Consider the following 25,601-nt stretch of genomic DNA (forward strand, 5'->3'; position numbering starts at 1 on the left):
GGTTGACTTAGATAAATTTGCCTTTTGCTAAATTGTGTTAATAGAGGCTATTGCAGTTAACCATATATGTAACTGGTTTGTGTGTCATTACATTGGTCCCTTATGAGTCCTGAATGTTTAGTTGTTAGTTTGAGCATTAAACTTTGAATTGCAATTTCACCTAAGTCTTTTGTATTGAACCTGGAATGTGCATGGGACAGTAGTGATTTTAGTAAGCTCACTTGAAGTAAGTTCATTATCTGCCCTGTTCTTGTAACATAAATTTGGCAAGACCTCGCCAGGATATTCAGGATATTATCATAATGATATTGCACTGATATTTTGTGACTGCAGATTTATCTACATGATGTTCACTATTACTACTCTTGACAAAGTCAAAGATTTTTTGTCAAATGTGCAAACAATGTGTGACAGAATTATAACCAAAGAAATGAACCGCTTAAGCTTTCTCTCAACTGAGATCTGCTGTTCGCTCTCATTATTCTAAAGATCAAATTGTTGTTGATTAATAAAAGCTTGTTCAATGTAACTCCTCCAGATGAGCAAACACAGGATTGAAATGCAGCTAAGTTACATTAGTCCCTGCAGGATTCTCATGCTAATTATGCTGAGTTTCATGCGCGTGCTAATGAGGATGAGTTTCAGGCCTGTGCTAAGGAGGCTGAGTTTCCTGTAAATGTGCTAAGGAGGCTGAGTCTCAGGCTCGTATTCAGGATGCACAGGCACAGGCACAGTCTCAGAAACAAATTGAACTTGCTAAGATCCAGGTGCAGGACCCATGGAGTTTCCTGCATGAAACAAGTTGGAACTGGATCATCTAGCTCTGATGATTTTGATGTGGCTAAAAAATGTTAAACTTGTCCCTCCTTTTAATGAATCTGATTTAACAAAGTATTTTCACATGTTTGAGTAGGGTAGCCACAGGTTTTAATTATCCAAAAAGCATTGGCTAGTACTCCTTCAGAGTGTTCTCACCAGTAAAGCTCAAGTAACTTATGCATCTTTTTCTCAGGATCAATCTGATAATTATGATAAGTTAAGAGCTTGATTCTTAAAGCCCATGAGCTTGTTCCTGAAGTTTATAGAGTAAAATTGAGGATAAACTACAATCCAACATAAGCAATCCCATGTTGAGTAAGCAAAAATCAGAGAAGATCTGTCACATAGTGGTTAAATTCTAAGAATGTAAATTCCCATCTTTGATAAATTCAAGCAGATGATATTGCTGGAGGACTTCAAAAGGTGTATTAATAAAAATGTAAGACTACATCTATTATGTTGATTAGATAATTTGTCTGATGCTGCACTTTAGCTGATGAATATGTCTCACTCACAAGAGATATTCTAAAGAAAAAAGGAAAGCTGAGAGTAAGTTACGTTGCCTCTACTCTGAAAGCACAGGTAGCAGCAGAGAATAAAGAAGATGTTTCTCAGGACGTGTCACTCAGCTCCACCCCTAGATTTTAGAAAAGCAAATGCACTTATTGCAGTAAGTTTGGTCATACTACGGAGAAATGTTTCAGGAGACAGCACGATGTAAAACAAAAAGGAGTCTTTAAATATTCAGTCAATTGGTCTAGTGTCCAACTTGAGAGTTCTAAGAATTCTTTAACTGAGCAACTGAACCTGCTTTGAGGCAATTAAATTTTCATGACAGCTCCTCTCTTGAGCAGTAACGTGGGTGACACTCTCAAGAGTTCATGTGCCAATTTCCTGTCTGATGGTTTTGTCAGTCCTCTGGACAGTAATGACAGGAAAATCACAAACATATCGTGATACATAAAATTATGAATCCCTGGTGCTGACCAGTGTTCTAGGCTCTAATGTTATTGCCTCTGATGAAACTGTAATCTTACAAGGTGTAGGGAATACTCCATTTCTCTGTCCCTCTGTGCAGAGTGAATTTAGAGTCTGGTTCTGTTAATTGTTCCTGTTGCTGGGTTAGGTTGGTTGGAGACACTCTCAATGTCAGGGGTAACTTTCTTGCTTGGAAATGATATTGGGTGGAAGACAAGTGTGTCCAGCTCCTCAGTTGTCTGGTGAACCAGTGACTGCGACCCGGGGATTGTGGTGTCCCTGATGTGTTCTGTAAATGTGCTGTCACCAGGGCTAAGTCTAAAGTTACTGGTGACTTAGAGGATAATGATGATTGATGTTATCCTATTGACACTTTTCTTGCTAATTTGGACCACTCACCAGACAGAGGCAGTAAATCTCTCAAAGCTTGATAATTTGCCACTGTCCTGAGTTTATTGAGCTGCAGAGTCTGCTGTCATTAACTTGAGCTTGTGCTGCTGTCCAGCTAACTCTACTTGCAGTGAGGAAGAGTCAGCTGGTGCTTCTACTTGTTATTATATAAAGTCAGGAGCACTTATGAGAAAGTGGACATCCTCAACAGCATCAGTCAGACGTTTTGGTTTTATATCCTGTTGTCAACCTCCCTCGTGTTTTGTAGTGTAGAATATCATTAGAGTGGCTCATGATTCCAGTTTGGCAGGGAATTTATGAGTGAGGAAGACTAAAAGCACGTATTTTGAAATACTTCTACGGGCCATGGTGGTATCTTCAAGAGATGTTTCCTGGTATTGTAAAAGTCTCGTCGCTAATCATTGAAAGTTGTGTGTAAGTGTAATCAGACTGAAAAAGTTGCACCTCTAGTTCCCATTCCTCCTTCCTTGAGGCGCCATTCACCTGTGTGTTGGTGTGATATTTGCAGGCCCTCTTCTTAAGACTTCTTCAGGATTTTCTTATGAGCAACCCTGATTTATATGGGTCATCGTTATCCCGTTTATCTCACTGGTGGTAAATATCTCAGCAAAGAACGTGGTTATAAATGTTAGGGTTCTTCACTAAGTTTATCCTGTCTCAAGGAGGTACAGTCAGACCGGGGAAGAAATTTCATGTCAAATGTTTTCTGCCAGTCTCTGAAAAGAGTTGGGCATCACCCAGATCACGTCTTCAGCTTTCTACCATCCCCAGACTCCAAGGAGAGTTGGAGAGATATCATCAAACACTCAAATCGATGCTCAGGAAATACTGTTTGGAACATCAGAAAAGACTGGGATAAAGGTTAGTCTTCCATTCGTTGTATTTGCCACAAGAGAATCTCCAAATGAATCACTGGGCTTCTAACCCTTTGAACTACTGTTTGGCCATGAAGTAAGAGTGACCTTCTTAAGTTACCCAAGGAATGCTGGCTGTCGGAGGAAGATGACGTCAACCTGGGTTGGAGTATGTGATGAAGTTCAATGAACGGCTGTCCACTGCTTTACAGCTGGCGAGAGAGAATTTAGGAGCTGCTCAGGAGAAGATGAAGACTTGGTATGATAAGAGGTCCAGTGGTACGGCACTTTCAGCCAGTGGGAGATCAGGTTTTGATTCTGCTACCGGTGCATGGGCAACCTCTTCAAGCCAAGTTTAGTGGTCCTTATTTCGTGTGGAGAAGAAACTCAATGATGTCAACTATGTCATCGCCAAACCAGATCGTAGAAAGAACAAGCAACTTTGTCACATCAACATGCTAAAGTTATATCATACAGGCGGGATGAAAATAACCCAGTCTGCACTGTAGCTGTTCCACCCGAGTCTGCAAGTGAAGCTCTCCCATGCAGTATGAGCCTGAGTGATAATTTGGGAAGAATCTGATGATATCATGAATGATCTCCAGTCTAAGCTTTCTCATCGTACCTCCCGAGGAAAGGCAGGAGTTTTCAGCATTACTGCATGAGTACCTGCTAAGCGTTCCGTGACACTCCAGGACGAACCACTGTGTTGATGCATGATGTCAATGTTGGAGACGCAAAGCCAATTAAATTGCCTCCTTACCTGGTGGTGGAACTCCAGTGAAAAGTTCCTTCCTGGCATCGAGAAGGAGCTTGGCTACCTGCTTGGACCTGCCAAGATGATTGGAGCCCTGTCAGAGCGAATGGAGTTCTCCTGTCACTCTAGTCCCTAAGCCAGGTGGGTCACAGCGGTTTCTTGCATCGATCTAGCAGACAAGTTAATCAGATAACCAGAACAGACACCCTACCCTCTCCCTCGCGTGGAAGCATTGCATAGACAAGATCGGAAAGGCTAGGTATACATAAGTAAGTTTCATTTGTTAGAGGGATACTGGCAAGTACCTATATGACTGAACGTGCTAGGGAGATCTCATGTTTTGTAACACTAGTAGGAAAGACTTTTGCATGTTCTAGAACAAATGCCATATGGTATGAAGAATGCACCAGCCACTTTTCAGAAACTCATGAATGTTGTAACAGAGGGTTTGGCAGGGTGTATTGTTTATATTGATGTATTAATCTTCAGTGACAACTGGAAAGACTCACCTATGCCAGCTGTCAGTAAATTTCTTGAGCATTTGGTTCAGGCTAATCTTGTAGCTAATTTCATCAAAGTGTGAGCTTTGGTCAAGCTAAAGTTCAGTACTCTTGGGTACGCTTTAATGTGGTGATGGACACGTTGCAACACCAGGAGCTAAGGTTCACAGGTTATAAGTGATCTTTCCCAGACCTAAAAGGTAGGAAAGAGCTACAAAGATTTTTGGGAATGGTAGGTTATTACAGGAGATTTGTTCTTAACTTTTCAATTCTTGGTATCACCACTTACAGACCCACTGAAAAGGGAGTTAAATTTGTCTGGAGCGATAACTGTGAATCCTCTTTCAAGTAAAACTTAAAGCTATCCTATTAAGTCAGCCAGTGCTCGCTACTCCAAATTTCTGCTAAGCCTTTAAGATGGCTGGTTGACGCAAGAGATACAGAGAGCTGGGGCTGTTTTGCTGCAAGAGGATGATCATGGGTATTGAACAACCCTGTATCTTATTTACAGTAAGAAGTTCACTCCAACCTCAAAAGAAACTACTCAACTCATTGGAGGAAGAGCTTTTGGCCTTCTGATTTTGGGTTTACAGCATTTTTCATTTTATTTGTGTTCTGGTTTTGACCCCATGGTCATTTACACCGATCATGCAACCCACTGAAATTCCTCTAGTAAGTTTCAAAGATAAAATGAGAGATTGACAAGATGGAGTCTACTTTCTTCAGGAGTATTCATTAGAGCATACAACATGTGTCAAGGGGAAAGAAAATGTTATTGCAGATTGCTTATCTAGACTTTAGACAGATTGTTTTAGGAGTAATGTTGTACTCCCTTTGTAAATTTCTTTTCTTGTGGGGAGGTGTTACATAGCCTATGATTTCATCATCCTTTGTATAATTTTAATGTACAGTATGCTGCATGTTTGATCACGATTCGCCACGTGGCTTCCATAGTGACCAGGCTATGCATGTGGTTCTACCTCAATTTCCCTTCTCCCCCTTATAGTAGAGTAAGTCGTTCTTTCTGTTGTTCAGAGCAGGAGTACAGCAACCCTTCGTCTTCTGTGCCTTCAGCCTTTGCGCGTCCTCTTGCAGTAAGTTGAATCAAGCTCTTGCTTTGCCCCCTATATAATGAGCTCAGTCTCTGCATTAGTTGCCACTTAGATCTACCTCATTTTTTCACATCTCCGTCCTTCCCTGTACAGTGTATTATTATTTTTGTGAGTGCTCAGGAAGGCTCCAGCCATCTGGCTGCTGTATGAGTATAAGTGTTATTACCATTTTTCTTGTACTGTGTAGCATAGGGCGTTGGTTCGTGGGCCTGGTGAGGTTTTTGCTGTCAGCCAGTGTAAGTAATATTTTGTATCTGTAATAATATTATATCTTGCTTTAACTGAGCATTATCCGGTTTTCTCATTTTATCAGGGCTGACTTAGATAAATTTGCTCTTGCTAAATTCGTGTTAATAGAGGCTATTGCAGTTAACCATATATGCAACCTGTTTTGCCATTACATTATCCTTATGAGTCCTGAATGTTTAGTTGTTAGTTTGAGCATTGAACTTTAACTTGTAATTTTACCTAAGTCTTTTGTTTTGAACCTGGAACGTTGGGGGACAGAAGAAGTGATTTTTAGTATTCTCACATGAAGTGTTCATTATCTCTCTCTGTTCTGTAACAATATATATATATATATATATATATATATATATATATATATATATATATATATATATATATATATATAAATACTATATATATATATATATATATATATATATATATATATATATATATATATATATATATATATATATATATATATATATATATATATTTATATATATATATATATATATATATATATATATATATATATATATATATATATATATATATATATATATATTGTTATGGGGGTGTATATTACGGTGCACTCTTAGCCCTTAATTTATCATCAAAGAGGATAAGGTAAAGCTGACAAGAAAAGTAACTATACTGTATACTAAACACACCAAAGAAGAACGCAGGATTCGTTTTACAAGAAAACTAACTTTACTGTACACAATAACATAAACATACCAAAGAAGAAAGCAGGATTTGTTTTATAAAAAGGGGATTCATATAGGCCTCAGAATACAAATATAAAAACAAGTTATTTCTCACCTAACTAGAATACAATCAGTGGAGGCTAAGTACTCACAAAGCTCGAGGAAACTTGGGAATTCCTTGATGATATAATCCATATATAAACCGCGCACTAGTGTAAATGGGGGAGTGAACTCCAGAAATGGGAAATGATGCATAAAAAGCGTGTTTTGTAATCAAAGTCAACGTACTGAGTAATGTGAAGATAATTGAGAAAAAGTGTAACAAAAAGTGACAAAACTGTAACGTGACAAAAAGTGCAAAAATGTGAAAATGTGAGAAAATGTGATCAAGTGTGTGTTCAAAATGACAAAATGTGAACAAATGTGTTAAAATGTGTCTCTCACATTGTCCTTCGAGCTTATAAAGCAGACTTACTCTCTACCTCTCTCGGTTAACTAGCCACTTGCTAGGCTGGCTTAAGTGTAATCTCCAACCACGTACAAACAATAGAGGCACCTGCTACCAATGGGAGCCTTACACTTATTACACAAAAACTAATGGTGTGCCTGTCAAGAAAGCCAAGAAAAGCGTTACTCAGATACTTCTGTTGAAGTTAATACTCTCATTTAGCTCCTCCCACATTATAAGTTACACCCACTATGTTCAAGGACAAAAGGATCTTCTGCGCAATTTATGGGAAAACATCTATTAAGCGTTATCAGTCCAGAAGGCAAAGTTATCTGCTGAGTAAATACAGCTGGGGTCTGAGGGTTACCCTTTACAGGCAGCAAAACTGGATAAGGATAAAGATTTATCGATCTTGGCAGCTCAGCCTGTCTCCTTGCCTTATCACCTTATCCTATATTTTGCAAGCATTCTGCTAATGGGGTATCTACAGCCAGTGACACCTCCTCTTCGTAAGAGAAGAATTTTCCCTAGGGGAAATTTCTGGATACTGTACAATTTAAGTACTGCTGGACAGGTAATCTGCTAAAAACATTACTTTAACACCATTTACATGTCTCACATAAAGGGAATAATCCAAAGCAAAAATAGGGCCTAGTCGGTCAATCTAAGATTTTTGTCCTTAAATTGGGACACAAAATTTTAGAGGGTGGTGATCAGTGTGCATTACAGCATCACCTGACCCTGGACCAACATACAGAGAGAAGTGTTGAAGGGCAAGTATGAGTCCAAGGAATTCTTTCTCAATAGTTGAATAATTTCTCTGGGCCTCCATGCTATTGAACTTTTTGCTAAAATAGCACAGCGGCATCTTTAAAGCCTTGATCATTATCCTGAAGCAAAATTACTGCGCCAACCCCTATGCCACTTGGCATCAACAGCTAATTTAAAGGGTTTGGTCAAAATTTGGAGCTTGAAGCACTGGGTGACTTGACAGGAAGGTTCTGGACTTTTTAGAATAGGCATCCTCACATTTCTGGCTTCCCCACTCACTACTTGACTCCTTTTCTTTTAAAAATTAGTGAGGGGAGCTACAAGGATTAGAGAAGTTCAGGACAAAACGTCTGTAGTAACCTACCATACACCAAGAATTGTTGCAACTCTCTTTATTTTTTGGGCAAGGGGGAAATTGACTCATGGCCTCCGAACTTTAACATCAGGTGGACTCAACTTGGCCTAAACTGACCACATAACTCTCAGATACTTGGACTTGGATCCCTTATAATTTCTACATTTAGTTAAATTAAGCACTAAATTAGCAGAGGCATCTAGCTGGCATTTTTAGTTGGCTCAAGTGTTGTTCCCAGGTGTTAGTACAAATAACATCATTTCCATCAATGTATGTAAATAACAACTATCCTAAGCGTCCTTGGTGAGATCATTCATCAGCCTTTGGAAGGTGGCAGGAAACATTCTTCATACCACAGTGTAGCATGACCTTACGTTTATAAGTACTGCCACCCAACCATAAAACAGGAAATTTCTTTGGGCCCTTTCTGTGAGTGGGACTTGCCAATATCTATCCATCTATCTATTCTATTGCCAGATGCCACAATCCCGTAAGGGGTGGCACATTTGACTTTGAGTTATTTGTTTTATAGGAGGGGCACTATCTGTCCACCAAATCCCATCCTTGCTGACACAGGGTAGGAAGGAGCATGTATGGTTTGGTTTATATGGTTACCACCCAGAAAATTATAAATGGGTTTCTTGGCTTACAGGAAACCATTTGGCTTGTCACTCAATGTAAAGCCCTTCATCAAAACTAATTTTGTGATAAACTTAGCGCTGCCTATCGCATCCACACAATCATCTACTCTATTCTTGGTAAGGGAGATGTCTATCTATTGCCAGACGCCATAATCCCATAAGGGGTGGCCATTTGACTCTTGAGTTATTTGTTTCACGGGGAGGGGCACTAACCCTTCACCAACCCACTTGTTGACATGTAGGGAGCAAGTATGGGTTGGTTATATGGTTACCACCCAGCACTGTAAATGGTTTCTTGGCTTACAGGAAACCATTTGGCTTGTCACTCAATGTAAAGCCACCTGTAAAGGAAAGAAAAGCAATTAGAAGTGACAGGAATGATGGGAGAAATAGGAAGAGAGGAGGGCAGGCCCAGAAAAAGAATGATAAAGGATACCGGTAAGGAAGAAGTAAGCAGCATTACATCGAGTGAGTGGATGATGGTCACCACCACAGCTGACTTTACAATAATCAATACAAAAGCAATGTGACCCATTGGGTTTTGAAACCACTATGACCGGGGAGCACCATCTCACTTTGACAGGACTCAATTAACCCCTGCTGCAACATGTAGTTCAGTTCCTCTTGAATGATGGTCTGCTTCTGAGGACTAGCCCAGTAAGGGGACTGCTTTACAGGGCTGGCATCTCCAATGTCCATGTTGTGCTGTGCCACTTCTGTCTGTCCTGGGGTGTCCTGGAAGACATCAGGGAACTACTTGAGAAGGGCAACAAGCTCGGCACACCGCTCTGCAGTCAAATGGGAGAGTTTATCAGTCAATATACTCCAGGCATCCTGGTTTTCTCTCCAACTGGTCATCTGGTCCAAAGTCAAAGGTCAGCCCTAAACCTCCACCAACTCGACAGCCGACACCATGGGGGGTTCACTTCTCGCCTGTGGTACTCCTTCAACATGTTTACATGGCACAATCTTCCTTCCTCCCTCCAGTCTGGGGTTAAGATAACATAATTTACTTCACCTACCCTCTTCTCTACTACATAAGGGCCTGCAAAACTTGCCTGCAGAGGCTGACCATGAAAGGGAAGCAAGACAAGAACTTGAATGCTGGGTGAAACACTCTGTTTCAAGCTTTTTTAGAGTGGTCATACCACCTCTTCATCATCTCCTGAGATGATTCCAAGTGTGCCATGGCTACGTCCATTCTATAGGCCAGTCTTTCTATAAATTTTGACACAGTCTAGCAAGTTAATTTGGTCATCATCTTTGACCCATTGTTGTTTGAGGTATTTAAGAGGGCCTCTTACTTCATGGCTAAAGATTAATTGAAATGGAGAGTAGCCCAAGGATTCATTCGGTGCCTCTCTGGTTGCAAAAAGTAGGAAAGGCAAACATATGTCTCATTACTTTTCATCCAAACTCATCTTTTTAAGCATACTCTTCAATGTTTGGTGATACCTCTCTAATGCACCCTGACTCTGAGGATGATATGCTGAGGATGTGATCTGGGAAATTCCTAACTCCTTAAGGGTTTGTCTGAACAGTCTGGAATTAAAATTACTGCCTTGATCTGACTGAACTTCCTTAGGGAGACCAAAACGGGTAAAGAAGGTCAGCATCTCTTATACAACCAATTATTTGAAATATTTCTCAAGGGAATGGGTTCAGGATATCTAGTGGCCATGTCTAACATTGTGAGGATGTACTGGTGGCCTGACGAGGTTTTAGGCAAAGGGCCAACAATGTCCCAAAGGACTCTAGTGAATGGGGCCTCAAACACAAGTAGAGGAATCAAAGGAGCCGCAGGGGTGGGTTTATTGCTCTTACCGACTAGCTGACAGGTGTGACATGACCTACAGAACCGGGAGACATCTCGACGGATTCCAGGCCAGTAAAAATGCTGCCAGATGCGGGAGAGAGTCTTCCTCACCCTCAGTGACCTGCTAAAGAAGAGTCATGAGCAATAGACATAATTTTTTGCTTATAGGGTCTTGGAACCACCACCTGATGTACAGTCTCCCACTCTTTATCATGAGCAACACTAGGAGGTCTCCATCATTGCATTAACACTTTGTTTGGCCTTAAATAATAACACTGTCTGTTCAGACTCACATTCATCTTCCCTAATTGCTGAGTCAGTTCAAGTGGCAACCTCTGGATCAGATCTTTTCATATCAGCTAACTTTGCACTTGCATTAGTCTGGGGAGAATCATCAACCTCTGAGTCATTTAACTGGGCAAAAAAGGTATCACCAAGCCCATTATCATCATCGGCATTGCCTGTGCCATTACTGTCAACATTATCATGGCTGGCCTTTGCCGTCAAACCTCTAGTTACAGCACATGCTAGAAACAATTTAAGATCCAACTCTTTAGTCCCATCCTCACTCAGGGGAGTTTTTGACAAGCAGGGAACAGAACTCACCTGTCCTCCCACCAAATCATTACCCAAAAGGAAAGTGACCCCTTGTACAGGAAGCTGATCAACAACACCCACATGCACTGAACCAGTAACTAACTCTGACTGGAGCTTCACCTCAACTAGGGGAAAAGATACAAACTAAGCAATACCCTGCAACAAGACACTTTCATTAGGGTCAGCGACATCAACAATCCCCTTCAACATTAGTGACAGTGAAGCTCCTGTGTCTCTTAGTATTGTGACTTCCTTACCACCTTTTCCATGAACTGAATCTAGCCCCTTTGATATAAAGTCAGCAAATAAATGATCTGGAGAGGAGTCACTTTGTGTACTGCTTGGGGGAGGACACTTGATGGAGTCTTATTACCACTTCTCACCTGAACCTGATGGCTGCACTGCTTGAGTCTTACTAGTGTCCAACATTGGCTCTACAGGAGTCTGTCTATCAACCACTGACAGTTTCACTCTGGCCTTATCAACAATATGCACTTGCTGGGGTTGTGTGTGACTACCGCGAACAATATCTGTAGGTGGCTGCTCTCTGTTGGTGTTAAAAGATCCCCAGGAGTTTACTAGAGTAATAGGTTTCACATTGGAACTTTTCCCTCGTTTTTCCCTCACCAATCCTCCAAGTGCCCCCGTTTTCTGGCAATACTGGAGAAAACCTGACACTTTTTCTTGACCCTCTGGCAACACTGTCCTCACTTACTTTCGTGGAACTAACATGCCCTGGGGTTACATTATTCCCACTAGTGTCACTTGTCATTAACTTGCCTTTACCAGAAGAAGGGTTCACAAAAACTGGTTGGTTCACTCTCCTACCCGTAACAAATGACTGAGGCTTACGTTCATGCTTATGAATTATACAATAATTATCTGCTACAACAGCAGCCTCAGCTAGGGTATCTAAATCTTTCTCCACTAGGTATGTAGCCACATCCCTATCTATGTTACCAGTGAAATTCTCCAAGATCGTAAGTTCTCTCAATTTAGGAAATCATCAACTTTCTTAGAATGCAACCATTGATCAAATAAGTCTGTGAGTACTCTAGCATATTCCACATGAGTCTGATCTATCTGTTTATAGGTAGATCTAAATTTAAGCCTGTATGCCTCTGGCATGAGTTCATATGCTTTTAGAATGGCCTCTTTTAAATAATCATAGTTAGCACTTTGATCAACAAATAAAGAAGTATAAGCCTCTTAAGCACATCCTTTCAAAACACTCTGCAGCAATACTGTCCAAGAGTCTTTTGGCCACGAGAGATGACCTGCCAATTTTTCAAACATATGGAAGTACTTAGTGACGTCTTGCTCATTAAAGGGAGGTACTAGCTTAACCCATTAGTGCCCAGAGTTCCTGTGCAATGGATTTTGGTGGAAGGGTACTAAGCGTACTGCCCTCTGCCTATCGGCTCATAGTCACAAAGCTCATGGATCCCTACCCTGGGGTTCCCTTCTTTATTAAATTTTGAAAATGACCAGTTCTATCCTTTATACAGGACACTGGGTGCCAGTGGGTTAAAGAATCTGATAGATTTGTCAGTGTTTAATGTTCCTAGCAACATCGAAAAATTCCCTGGCAGATGAACTACTAGATCTAGGTAAACTATCAGGGTGCTTCAGTCTGAATTCGTGATCCATTTCCTTTTCTCTCATTTGAGCTTGTAATTCTGTTTCCCTCATTTTAGCATTCCATTCTTGTTCTCTCATTTTTGCTTGCACTTCTAGTTCCTTCAGCTTAATTCTGGCTAACTCAAGTTGCACATTGTCACCAGTATCATAAGCAGAAAAATCACTAGGGCCAGGTATCCCTGATGCAAATGGCTCAGGGTCAACACCATGTGCAGTATCAGATGGCTCAGAACCAACTCTGGAGGACTCACTTTGCTCAAACATGATGTCCAGTATTATATCAAGTAAATTAGTCTTAGTGATTGAGGCAGAAAATCTCAACTGTAAGGCCTGGGCAAGCAATATGAGCTTGTGTTTTGTGAGTGTTTTTACTCTGATTGGGGAAGGCTTAGAATCCAAAAATGCTTTCACATCACTATCACTCATTAGGGCCATGATAACTGTTTATAGTTAAGTAGATAAAAGTAAGCACTGTGTATGTGGCTAGGGTTGCCAATATTATGACCCAGAGCTATCCTGGTGAGGTCGCCAAAAAATTATGGGGGTGTATATTATGGTACGCTCTTAGCCCTTAATTAATCACCAAAAGGGATAAGGTAAAGCTCACAAGAAAACTAACTTAACTTTACTGTACATTATAACTTACACACACCAAGGAAGAAACCAGGATTCATGTTACAAAGGGAGGATTCATATACTCCTCAGAATACAAATATAAAAACAAGTTATTTCTTACCTAACCAGAATACAATTAGTGGAGGCTAAGTACTCGCAAAGCTTGAGGAAACTTGGAGAATTCTTTGATGATATAATCCAGATATAAATCATACACTAATGTAAATGGAGGAGTGAACCCAAATATAGGAAATGGTGCACAAACAGTGTGTTTTGTAATTAATGTAAAGTATTAAGTAATGTGTGAAAATATGAGGAAAAGAGTTTTTAAAAAGTGACAAAACTGTAATGTAGTAAGGAACAAAAAGTGCAAAAATGTGACAAAATGTGAACAAATGTGTACAAAATTACAAAATGTGAACAAATGTGCAAAAATCTGTCTCTCTAACATTGTACTAGAGCTTATAAAGCAGACTTACTCCGCCTGTCTCGGCTAACTCCCCACTAGGCTGTCTTAAGTACAATCTCCAGCCACTTACAAACAATAGCGGCACCTGCTACCAATGTGAGTCTTACACATATTACACAAAACCAATGGCGTGCCGTCAAGAAATCCAAGAAAGTGTTATTCAACTTCTGTTGGCAAATACTCACATTTTGCTCATCCCACATTATAAGTTACACCCACTATGTTCAAGGACAAAAGGATATTCTGCACAATCTGTGGGAAAAGCAACTAGTGTGTTAGTAGTCCAGAAGGCAAAATTGACCGTTGAGAAAATACAGCTGGGGTCTAGGGTTACCCTTACAGGCAGCAAAACTGATAAGGAAGAAGATTTATCGATATTGGCGGCTCGCCTGTCTCTTTGCATTATCGCCTATCTTCTATTTCACCCATTCGCTACTGGGATAACTACGCCAGTGACAATATATATATATATATATATATATATATATATATATATATATATATATATATATATATGTTTGCCAGACACGATAATCCCGTAAGGGGTGGCCACAAACACATCACGTCCATGTCGCCCTACAGTATTCCCATACCATTTCATTTCTCTGCTCCCAGCTCACATCCAACTCTCATATACGTCTCCACTCCATCCCTCCAGTCACTCACGTGAGGTCAATCTGTGCAGACATCTCTCCTAGTGTTCCTGATTTACCTAGCTGTACCCACCTGTTGTAAGAATTGTCAGTGAGTTTAGTGACCTGTAATAATGTTGAGATAGTGTATTGTACTGACCTGTGACAGTGTTGTGCTAGTGATCTCTGATAGTGTTGTGGTAGACTTGTAGTGAACTGTAATAGTGTTGTGCTAGAGTGTTGTAGTGAACTGTAATAGTGCTGTACTACCGTTGTGTGAATTTGTGCGTGATGGTTTCCTCTACGGAGAGTTGTGTCCCCAGTGCAAGTTTTGAGAAGGACTACCTTGAATTAAAGGAAGAACTTCTCAAACTGAAGTGAGATATACAGGTTCTCAAGCAGGAGAAGTCAGAAATGAGAGAACTGTGGGAGGAAGTGTTGGAGAGAGAAAAAAGGCTGAAGTGGGGATAAAGACCAGAAATGCATTCGACGCATTACATGACCAGTGTGAAGGGAAGGCAGAGAGAGAAGTAGGGAAGAAGGACAGTGAAAGAACTTCCCATACAGGTAAGTACATGGAGATCAAGAAAGGTATGAAAAATTTTGCCATTGTTGGAGACTCCCAGGTAAGATATGTAAACAGAGCAATGTATACTCCACACACTGAACATGTGTGTCTTCCGGGGGCCAGGATGGCTAATGTGATAGAAATAATTTCAAATATCGTTAAAAATTGTGGAGACAAACTCACTGTGTTCCTCAGTGTAGGACGCAATGATATTTGCAGGCGTAAGAGTGAGGTACTGTGGGTGCAGTACAAGGTTAGGCAGAGGGAGGGACCCCTGTAATACATGGAGTTTGGCTAGGAAGCGGGTTGGGAAGGAATGGTTGAGCAGGGTGATTTGTTTTAATTGCTTCCTTGAAAGGTATTGCAAAGATAATGCAATACCTTTCATAGACAGCTAGGACCGGTTTTATGGACGGAGTTCCATGTGTAATTGGGAGGGGACTCATCTTAGTAGGTAGGGAGTTATTGTTTTAGCTGGTATGATAAATAGGGAAGCAGAGGGTTTTTTTCGAGGTTGAGAATTAGTTGTACAGGAAGTTGCAGGAACTACGTTCAGAAACCATTATCATAAGGTTTCGACAGATGCATCAAGACATGCAAAAGTAAGAACAACAGCATAACCATCAGTGTAGAAAAATCCACTCAGACACCTCAAAATGAGCAGGTGATGACATAGGACAAAACAAACGACGTTAGAGGAGTGATAAGTGATAGTACAAAAGATTGTTATATTAGTAAAGAGTTCCCCAGTTATTAACCCGCCCCATCCTGACCGATTTTCCACCACTGACTCCCCCCAATCCTGACCAATTTTAGAAAAAAAAAATTTGCTCAAACCTCCGCTTTTGGCGAGAAACATTGAAAATTCATAGAGAAATCGCTCACCTGAGGTTTAAAATACTCGATATAGATAGCAGTACTCCTTACCTTTACTGGGTTTTCTATCAGGCTGGCTCCAAAGAAAACGAGTTCTGTGGGAGGGCAACTATTCCATACCACTCATAAACGGTATTTATTTATTTATTTGGTACGAATTTATATGCATTACTAGAGTATATTGGTTTTCAAACAGTAATATAGGCAATATAAGCATTGTTTCACTCACTAACACATCAACATACCTGACCTTTTTTGGCAACATTAACCGATCATCATATCTGACTATTTCTTCCTTTAATGCTACGTAAACTTTGTTCTCCACATTGTCATCCGCTGGGGAATCACTCTGGCCCTGAATGTCTTTATTGGCCAAGTCACTGGTAACAGGTGAATTGCCGAGACAATGGCGTTTGGGGGGGGAGGTCATGTGGGGTAAGGCATTGTCCCTGCCTGGCATCTTGTAGAGGAAGGTGTCCCGTGTATATGTACCAAAAATCACGCACGAAAATAGAAAATTGTGAAAATTATGAACATTGCAATTGCGCAATGTACTGGTACGTTGATGGGTCTAGCTGTGATAAAACGTTGCGACGTACTCATACATCGATGGGACACCTCGGGTTAACAAAATTTTTTAAAGTAAGTCCCATGATAGACGTATAACTACTCGTAATAATCTGAGAGTGTACTACACAAACAGCAGGAGTTTATGACATAAAATGGATGAACTGAAGGCATTGATATATGAAGAGAAAATAGACATTGCTCTTATTAGTGAAACTTGGATGAATACAGACACTCAAGAATTTTTGGCAGCATATCAGATAATGGGCTATAATATTTTTGTATCACACCATCTGGGAAGAAAGGGGGCCAGGGTAGCTATTTATGTAAAGGATTCATTAAACTGTTACAATAAAGCGGACAAAGTAAATATGGACATCAAAAGTGTCTGGGTTGAAATCAGTAACAACAGGAAGAAATTAGTCTTAAGAGGTATTTACAGATCTCCAAAATTAAGTAGAGTGGATAGTAAATACCTTTGGGAGGAAATTAGGAAAGCCTCACAGTCCAGCTTAGTAGTAATTGTAGGGGATCTTAATTTGCCAATGACTGATTGGCAAAATCAGACAGGGGATGTAGAGTCAGACGAATTTCTAGAGGTAGTACAGGATAATTTCCTTGATCAGTATATCAGGGAGCCCACCAGAGGTAATAATATACTAGATTTAGTTTTAGCTAATAAAGAAAATGTCAAAAGTGACATAGAGGTTGGTGGACGACTTGGTAATAGTGTTCAGGAAGCAGTTAAGTTCAAATTTACTTGGGATGTCTGTTCCACTGAAAATACCTCCACTGTTCCAAATTTTCGTCTAGGAGATTATTCTACAACTGTATTCCATAGGGAGACTAGCTACTTTAGGGACAGCCAGGTCAATGGGGAACCTCAAGTATTAGGTCAGGGGAAGGAAGCAGCTGGGAATGTACGCCAGGTCTCTGGGTAAGGCCAGGTCATAGGTGGGAGTGTAGTTCACGTGACGGGGAGTAACTCAAGTCCAGTGCCAAACAGACGTTCGGTCAGTGGGAAATATAGAGTTAGTAAATATAATACATGAAGGCCAAGATAGATATATCCCTTCAAAACTGTTTAGAACGAATAATTAAGAATCAAAATGGTTAAATAACAGATTAAAATCTCTCATACGCCAAAGCAAGGGAATATATAGAAAAATAAAATGGGGAGAGAAAAACTTACGTAACCGGTACGCGATTTTGAATAGAGAAGTAAAGACGGAAATACGGAAAGCAAAGAGAAGTTATGAAATTAAGGTTGCTAGTGAACTGAAAGAAAACCCCAAGGGTTTTTATCAAATGTACCATACGAAAAATAAAGATAGGATAGGACCTCTCAGAACAGAATCAGGTGACATTACCAGTGAAAACAAAGAAAAGTGCTCCATCCTAAATAATTATTTCATATCAGTATTTACCAAGGATTATCTAGACCTGGTCCCTCAAACAGAAAATATTTACAGTGATTATACAGAAAATATTCTTAGTAAAATAACCATTAGTAAGGAGGACGTATTGAAAGAAAATAATAATAAGTTAAAACCTCAAGAATCGCCTGGTCCGGATGACATACACGCAAAAATTATAAACGAAACCAAAGAAGAATTATGTCTATCTATCTATCTTTTGCCAGATGCCTCAATCCCGTTTGGGGTGGCCACAAACAAATCGCCTCCACGTCACTCTGTCCCCCGCCACTTCACTGCCCTGCTCCCAACTCATACCCCCCTCTCTCATATACCTCTCAACCCCATCCCTCCATCTCATCCTCAGCCTCCCCCTCCCTCTTCCCTCCTCCACCTCACTCACATACACTCTCTTCGTCAGTCTTTCACCGCCCATCCTCTCCACATGGCCAAACCACCTCAGTGTGTTCCTCATAACGCTTCCTATCACATCCACAGCCACACCACAACGCTCCTTTATATCCTCATTCGTCAGCCTGTCTCTCCATGTGACTCCACAGGCTCCTCTTAAATAACTCATTTCCATTGCTCTCACTCTTGACTTGTGTCCTTCCAACAACGTCCAAGCTTCACATCCATACGTTAGAGTTGGTATCACAATACTGTCATGTACTAACTCTTTCACTTCCGTGCTCACTTCCCTGTTTCTTATCACTGTTTTCAAGGAACCAGCAACCTTTCTTCCCTGCTATACCCTTTCAAGCACTTCACCCTCCAAACCTCCATCCTAACTCATCACACTACCCAAGTACTTTTAAACATACTCACATTTTCCAATTCCTCACCATCCAGCTTCATTGTACATTCACTGACTTCACCTCTCTCAAAGACCGTCACTTTACTCTTCCCAACATTCACCTTTAGATTCCGTTTCTTACACACTCTCCCAAACTCATCCACCAAGCCTTGCAGCTCTCCTTCGTCTTCACTCAACAACACAGTATCATCTGCAAACAACAGTACAGGGAGTTTCCAAACACTATCCTCTCTCACCAGGGCAACTCCAACATCCACTACCCTTCCTTGTACATCTTTTATTACCCCATCCATGTACAGATTGAACAACCATGGAGACATGACACATCCCTGTTTCAACCCAACCTTCAAAGAGAAAAATTCACTTAGTTCACCATCCACACGCACTGCAGCCTTAGCACCATCATACATACTCTTCACAGCATTCAACAACTTCCCAACTACTCCATACAGTATATTCTTAATACTTTCCACAATCCTTGTCTATCCACCCTGTCATATGCTTTCTCCAAATCCATGAAAGCCGTATACAACTTCTTTCCCTCCTCTAGACATTTTCCACTGAAGACCTAAGAATGAACGTCTGATCTACACAACCTCTTCCCTTCCTAAAGCCTCCCTGTTCTTCTCCAACTAATTCCTTTGTTCTTTCTCTAACTCTGTCAGTAAGTATCCTACTATACACTTTTCCTATTATACTAAGAAGACAAATGCCCCTATGATTAACACACACTTCTTTTTCCCGATTTCCTTTGTACAAGGGAATAATTATACCTGACTTTCAATCCTCTGGAACTCTACCTTCCTCCCAGGCCAATCTGCACATCTTCCACATCCATTCTACTGCTATCTCTCCCCAAAGCTTCAGCATTTCACTACACACTCCATCAATTCCTGGGGCTTTCCCCAATTTAACTTTCTTCATTGCTTCCACAACTTCTATCCTACTGATTTCTTCCTGTCTTCTCACCTCCCTCCTTCTCCCAGCCATTCCCCAGCCACTTATACTCGCATTACTTCCATCCTGCACGTTCAACAATTCCTTAAAGTGTTCTCTCCATCTGCTCACTTTTTCTCCCTTCTCCACTAGTAATCTACCATTTTTATCTTTCACTCCCCTGCTAACCTCACTTCCACCCTGTCTTACTCTCTTCACCTCTTTCCAGAACATTTTCTTACAGTCTCTCCACTTTACACTGAAATTCCTTCCAAATTCCTCATCCACTCTCTTCTTACTCTCTCTTACTAATCTTTTCACCTCTCTCTTTCTACATATAACTCTCTCTTCAGCCTCTCAACTTCTTCCATGCCCCTATTTCTCATCCATTCATTGTATGCTTTCTTCTTTTGTGCCACAGGCTGTCTCACCTATTCAGTCCACCACGCTGTTCGTTGCACCCCCCCCCCCCTCCGTCTTCTCCCACACACCACATCACATGCCGCACATATTTCTTCCGTAAATATCCTGCACACACCTTCCACGTCCCCTATCTGCTCCAATTCATATTTGCCCAATCATTCCTCCACTTCTCTCTTATACTCTGCCTTTTTCTCATCCTCTTGTAAACTTTCCACTCTCCTTGCAACTACTTCTTTACTCTCATCTTTCCCTTCTTCTATTTCTCCATCTTACTTGGATCTTAATTCTGGCCACCACCAAGTAGTGGTCCACTCCCCCAACCTCTATAAGTTCTTGCATCCTTTACACATCTTCGCATCCTTTCATCCACACACACATAATCAATCATTGCCTTCCTTTCATTCAGTTCACCACCCACCCTTCTCATCACTTGCCATGTATACCTGTGGATCACTTGATGCCTGAAGAGGGTATTGGCTATCACCAACCCCCTCCCAGCACAAAAGTCCACTAACGCACTGCCATTCTCATCTATCTCAGCAGGCACACCCCACTCACCAACTATTTTATCCACCTTCACATTCCCTACTTTACCATTCATATCACCGATCAAAAACATTCTCTCATTCCTTCTAAACTTTTCCATGCACACTTCTACATTTGTCCAGAACTCTTCTGTCACTGCTAGCACGATCTTGCGTTGGCGCATACACACACACAATCGCCCACATTTGTATTCCAACTTTCAACCTTACCCACACAATCCTTGACCCAAGTGATCCATACTATCTTATGCTCTTCTTCCATCTTTTACTCACAACTATACATACTCCCTCTTTTGCCCTTTTAACATTATTTAATGGTTCTTTATTTTCAGGAGAAGTCCTAAAGGTATGGAAGACCGCAAACGTAGTGCCCATATAAAAAAAGGGTGATAAAGCAGCTGCACTGAAATACCGTCAGAGAAGTCTGCCATCAGTAATAGGAATAATGGTATAATTAATTATGGCAAATAAGATTAGAGAACACTTAGAAAGATTGAATCTTATAAATGATAGTCAGCACGGATTCAGGCAAGGACGATCCTGCCTTACGAACTTCTTGTCATTCTTCTCGGATGTCTATAAGGCAGTAGTTAGCAATAATGCTTATGATATTATTCATCTGGACTTTAGTAAAGCTTTTGATAGGGTCCCACAAGAAAAGTTTGTTAGAAAGGTTCGAGCACACGGTATAGACGGCGATATCTTAAAATGGATTGAATCCTCCCTGAATGGATGAAAGCAGAGAATATTAATAAATGGAACTAAGTCAGATTAGGGATTAGTAACTAGCGTTGTACCACAGAGTTCAGTACACGATCCCTTATAATTCATTTTATATATAAATAATCGAGACTTTGGAATCACTAGCAGTATTAGGAAATTTGCCGATGATGCAAAAATAAGGCGTATCATTAACTCGACTGACGATTGCTATAGCATACAAAAGGACCTCGACATATTCTCCAAGTGGTCTAAAACACGGCAAATGGAACTTAACATTGAAAAATGTAAAGTACTTAACGTAGGCAAGACCATTGGAGATACTAAATACAGCTTAGATAACAAAGAAATTAGCAAATCTGAATACTAGAGAAGTCTATGAGTTATGGTTAGTAACGACCTCAAATCAAGGCAACAGTGTATTAATGCGAGAAATAAAGCAAATGGGGTCCTAGGATATATTTTGGGAAGCATAAGGAATAGGTCCTCAAAAGTAATACTGCAACTTTATCTAGCATTAGTAAGGCCACATTTAGACTAAGCAGTACAAATTTTGGTGTCCTTACTATAGAATGGATATTAACTCATTAAAAAATATACATAAAAGAATGACAAAAATGATACATGATGTTTGAATCTTGTCATATGAAGACAGACTAAAAAGACTAAGTCTGCACTCACCAGAGAGGCGTAGAATAAGGAGAGACATAATTGAGGGGTTTAAGTGGATGAAGGGTATAAATAAGGGAGATATCAGCGTAGGACTCTAAGTGAGCATGCAGGATAGAACTAGAATTAATGGTTTCAAACTAGAATAATCCTGTTTCAGTAAGGAATAGGTAGAAAATGATTTGGTAATAGAGTAGTAGACGAACGGAATAAGCTACTTAGTAAAGTACTTGCTGCCTCTTCCATTGAGAGTTTCAAGCATAGGCTAGATAAGCATCTGACAAATAATGGGTGGGTATAGGAAAAAAATCTTATAACCAATACTAAATCATTCTTTTTCCTTCTCAGGTTACATTATGATAGTCTCTATTATCCTTTCACACTTTCCTATAATGTGAATGTACAGCGAGGTTAGATGGTGAGGAATTGGAAAATGTGAGTACGTTTAAGTATTTGGGTAGTGTGATGAGTAAGGATGGAGGTTTGGAGGGTGAAGTGCTTGAAAGGGTACAGCAGGGAAGAAAGGTTGCTAGTTCCTTGAAAGCAGTGATAAGAAACAGGGAAGTGAGCATGGAAGTGAAAAAGTCACTACATGACAGTATTGTGATACCAACTCTAACGTACGGAAGTGAAGCTTGGACATTGTTGGAAGGACACAAGTCAAGAATGAGAGCAGTGGAAATGAGTTATTTAAGAGGAGCCTGTGGAGTCATGTGGAGAGACAGGCTGATGAATGAGGATATAAAGGAGCGTTGTCGTGTGGATGTGGATGTGATAGGAAGCATTATGAGGAACACACTGAGGTGGTTTGGCCATGTGGAGAGGATGGAGGGTGAAAGACTGACGAAGAGAGTGTATGTGAGTGAGGTGGAGGGGGGAAGAGGGAGGGGGAGGCCGAGGATGAGATGGAGGGTTGGGGTGGAGAGGTATATGAGAGAGGGGGGTGTGAGTTGGGAGCAGGGCAGTGAAATGGCGAGGGACAGGGCGACTTGGAGGCGATTTGTTTGTGGCCACCCCAAACGGGATTGAGGCGTCTGGCAATAGATAGATAGATAGACTTTCCTATAAAATGTCCACGCCAGTTTTTCTGTACTGCGTGGTGTTCTTTCTGACTTTTTCCTGTCGGGTTCGGCTGGAGGGTTTGGAGGGCAGGGAGAGCCTTCTTCTTTGCTGTCTTTATCTCATTCTAGTAGCTCACTTACTCTTCTAGGAGCTTCGTAGCATGGGCTAACCGGCCTACTGCAGTTATCTACTCTTCTTACGTTATGTTCATCCTTGGCCTCCCTCTCCCTCTCACCCTCCAGCTCACTTACATACACTCTCTTCGTCAGTCTCTCACTCCATCCTCTCGACCCTGGTCAAACCAGCTCAATATGTTTCTCCTAACGCTTTCTATCACATCCACATCCAAACCACAATGCTCCTTCACTTTCTCATTTGTCAGTCTATCTCCATGTGATTCCACATGCACCTGTCAAATAACTCATTTCCACTGCTCTCACTCTTGACTTGTGTCCCTCCAACAAAGTCCAAGCTTCACTTACATACATTAGAATTGGTATCACAATACTGTCATGCAGTAACTTTTTCACTTCCCTGTTTCTTATCACTGTTTTCAAGGAAGCAGCAACCTATCTCCCCTGTTGTACTCTTTCAAGCACTTCACCTTCCAAATTTCCATCCTTAGTCATCACACTACCGAAGTACTTGAATACACTCATATTTTCAACTTCCTTCTCATCCAACCTCACTGTTCATTCAGTGACTTCATTCTTCTTCATTCATTCATTCATTGCCAGACGCCATGTATCCCAAACGGGGTGGCCAACGGCTTAGAGTTAATTGTTTTACAGGGAGGGGCACTAAGAATTTAACTCTTCCCTACACCCACCTTTAGATTCCGTTTCTTCTTTACTCATCACACTACCCAAGTACTTGAACACACTCATATTTTCAACTTCCTCCTCATCCAACCTCACTGTTCATTCAGTGACTTCATTTTTCTCAAGGACCATAACTTTACTCTTCCCCACACGCACTTTTAGATTCAGTTTCTTACGCACTCTCCCAAACTCATCCACCAGATCTGATGAGGTGGCGTCTTCACCGTGGGTGTACCCTCCATAGGCTGCCGAAGCAGAGGAGGAGGACAGCATGGAGGCCAAACCACCACAAACTCCCTCGGCCCCTCACAGGGTCCGAGAACCTGGGATAGGCTTTGGTCACCCAGGCAAGTACCACATCTCTTACCACAACACACACAACAACACCATTTTTTCTACACCAAGAAATGACTCCCCGGTGGTCATTCTTGAAGACTTCTTCTAGCCGGGGACATTGAGAGCAATGCAGGACTCACCAACTAATACATATGTCCACCATGCTCAAAACCTATCACTTCGAGCCACCAGACAAAGGGTTCAGTTCAGTGCAATTCCTGCAAGAGCTGGACCCATTACACCTGCAGAGCACTTGCATCCAGAAAATATTACACAAACATCTGGACCTGCTCCTTATGCTCCTTCCCCCCACCCACTAACCCCTCCACCAACCCCACTCCTACTTCCTTCACACCTTCTCACCCTAACCCACCGATCTTTACCACACCATCCAATCCTTCAACCCCTCCCATTCCACCCGAATCTAATTCACCCCAACCTTTACCTCCATCACAACCTTCTTCTACCCCGCCCCCGTCACCCACACCCCCACCGCCCCACCCTGCTGCAGCAGCCAACACACATCGTACACGGAATATAATTATTCTTCAAATAAACATAGATGGCATAAACACCAAAAAACATGAACTCACACAATTCATCAAACAACAAAATATATACACTGCCATCGTTTAAGAAACAAAACTATGCAGAACACAAAAAACACCTACATTTCATAATTTCACCACCATTAGACAAGACCAGGCCAATGGCAGTGGCAAAGGCCTTATCACCTTGGTACACAAATCCAACAACTTTTAAGTTACTAGTGCACACACATAGTCACTTCTCCCCGCACATGACACCACAACAGAAATACAATCAATTAAAATATGCACTGGTAACAAATCACACATAACAATCGCCAATACATACATTCCCCCCCAATCATCACCCACAGTACCACACAATTACTCTCCACAAATACATCTTATCACTAACATACCCGACATTATCCTGGGTGGTGATTTAAATGCCAAGGCACTGGCCTGGCACAGACAAAGGGCTGGTACTACAATCCCAAACAGATCATCTTTTCATACTCAGCTATCTCCATCAACATACCCATATACCACACCAAGCCCTCTTCCTCCCATCATCCCCAGACATAACCTTTTGCTCCCCAAACCTCGCCCCCACAAAATCCTGGAGAGTGATCAAAACCCTTGGCTCTGACCACCCCCCGATCATCATCACTCCCAAAACCAGAATCACCCCAGCTGGCCACAGACACACGCACACTAATAATAGGAGATCCAACTGGGATGCCTTCACAACTGAAACAGAACAACACTTTGAAACATTAAACAAAACAACAACGCTGTGCACACTTTCAATACAATTATTCAAAATGCAGACAAAGCACACATCCCTAGTCGCAACAGAAAGAGACACAACCCCAACTTCACACCAGAAAATCAAGGCCTCATCAGTCAACGGGACACACTACGACACTCCCCAGCACCCCATACACAAGACACCATAAAACAAA

Source organism: Coenobita brevimanus, chromosome 33, assembly GCF_032717465.1.
Source record: "Coenobita brevimanus isolate Jiangsu-jjx chromosome 33, ASM3271746v2, whole genome shotgun sequence".
In the NCBI taxonomy this organism is placed as follows: Eukaryota; Metazoa; Arthropoda; class Malacostraca; order Decapoda; family Coenobitidae; genus Coenobita; species Coenobita brevimanus.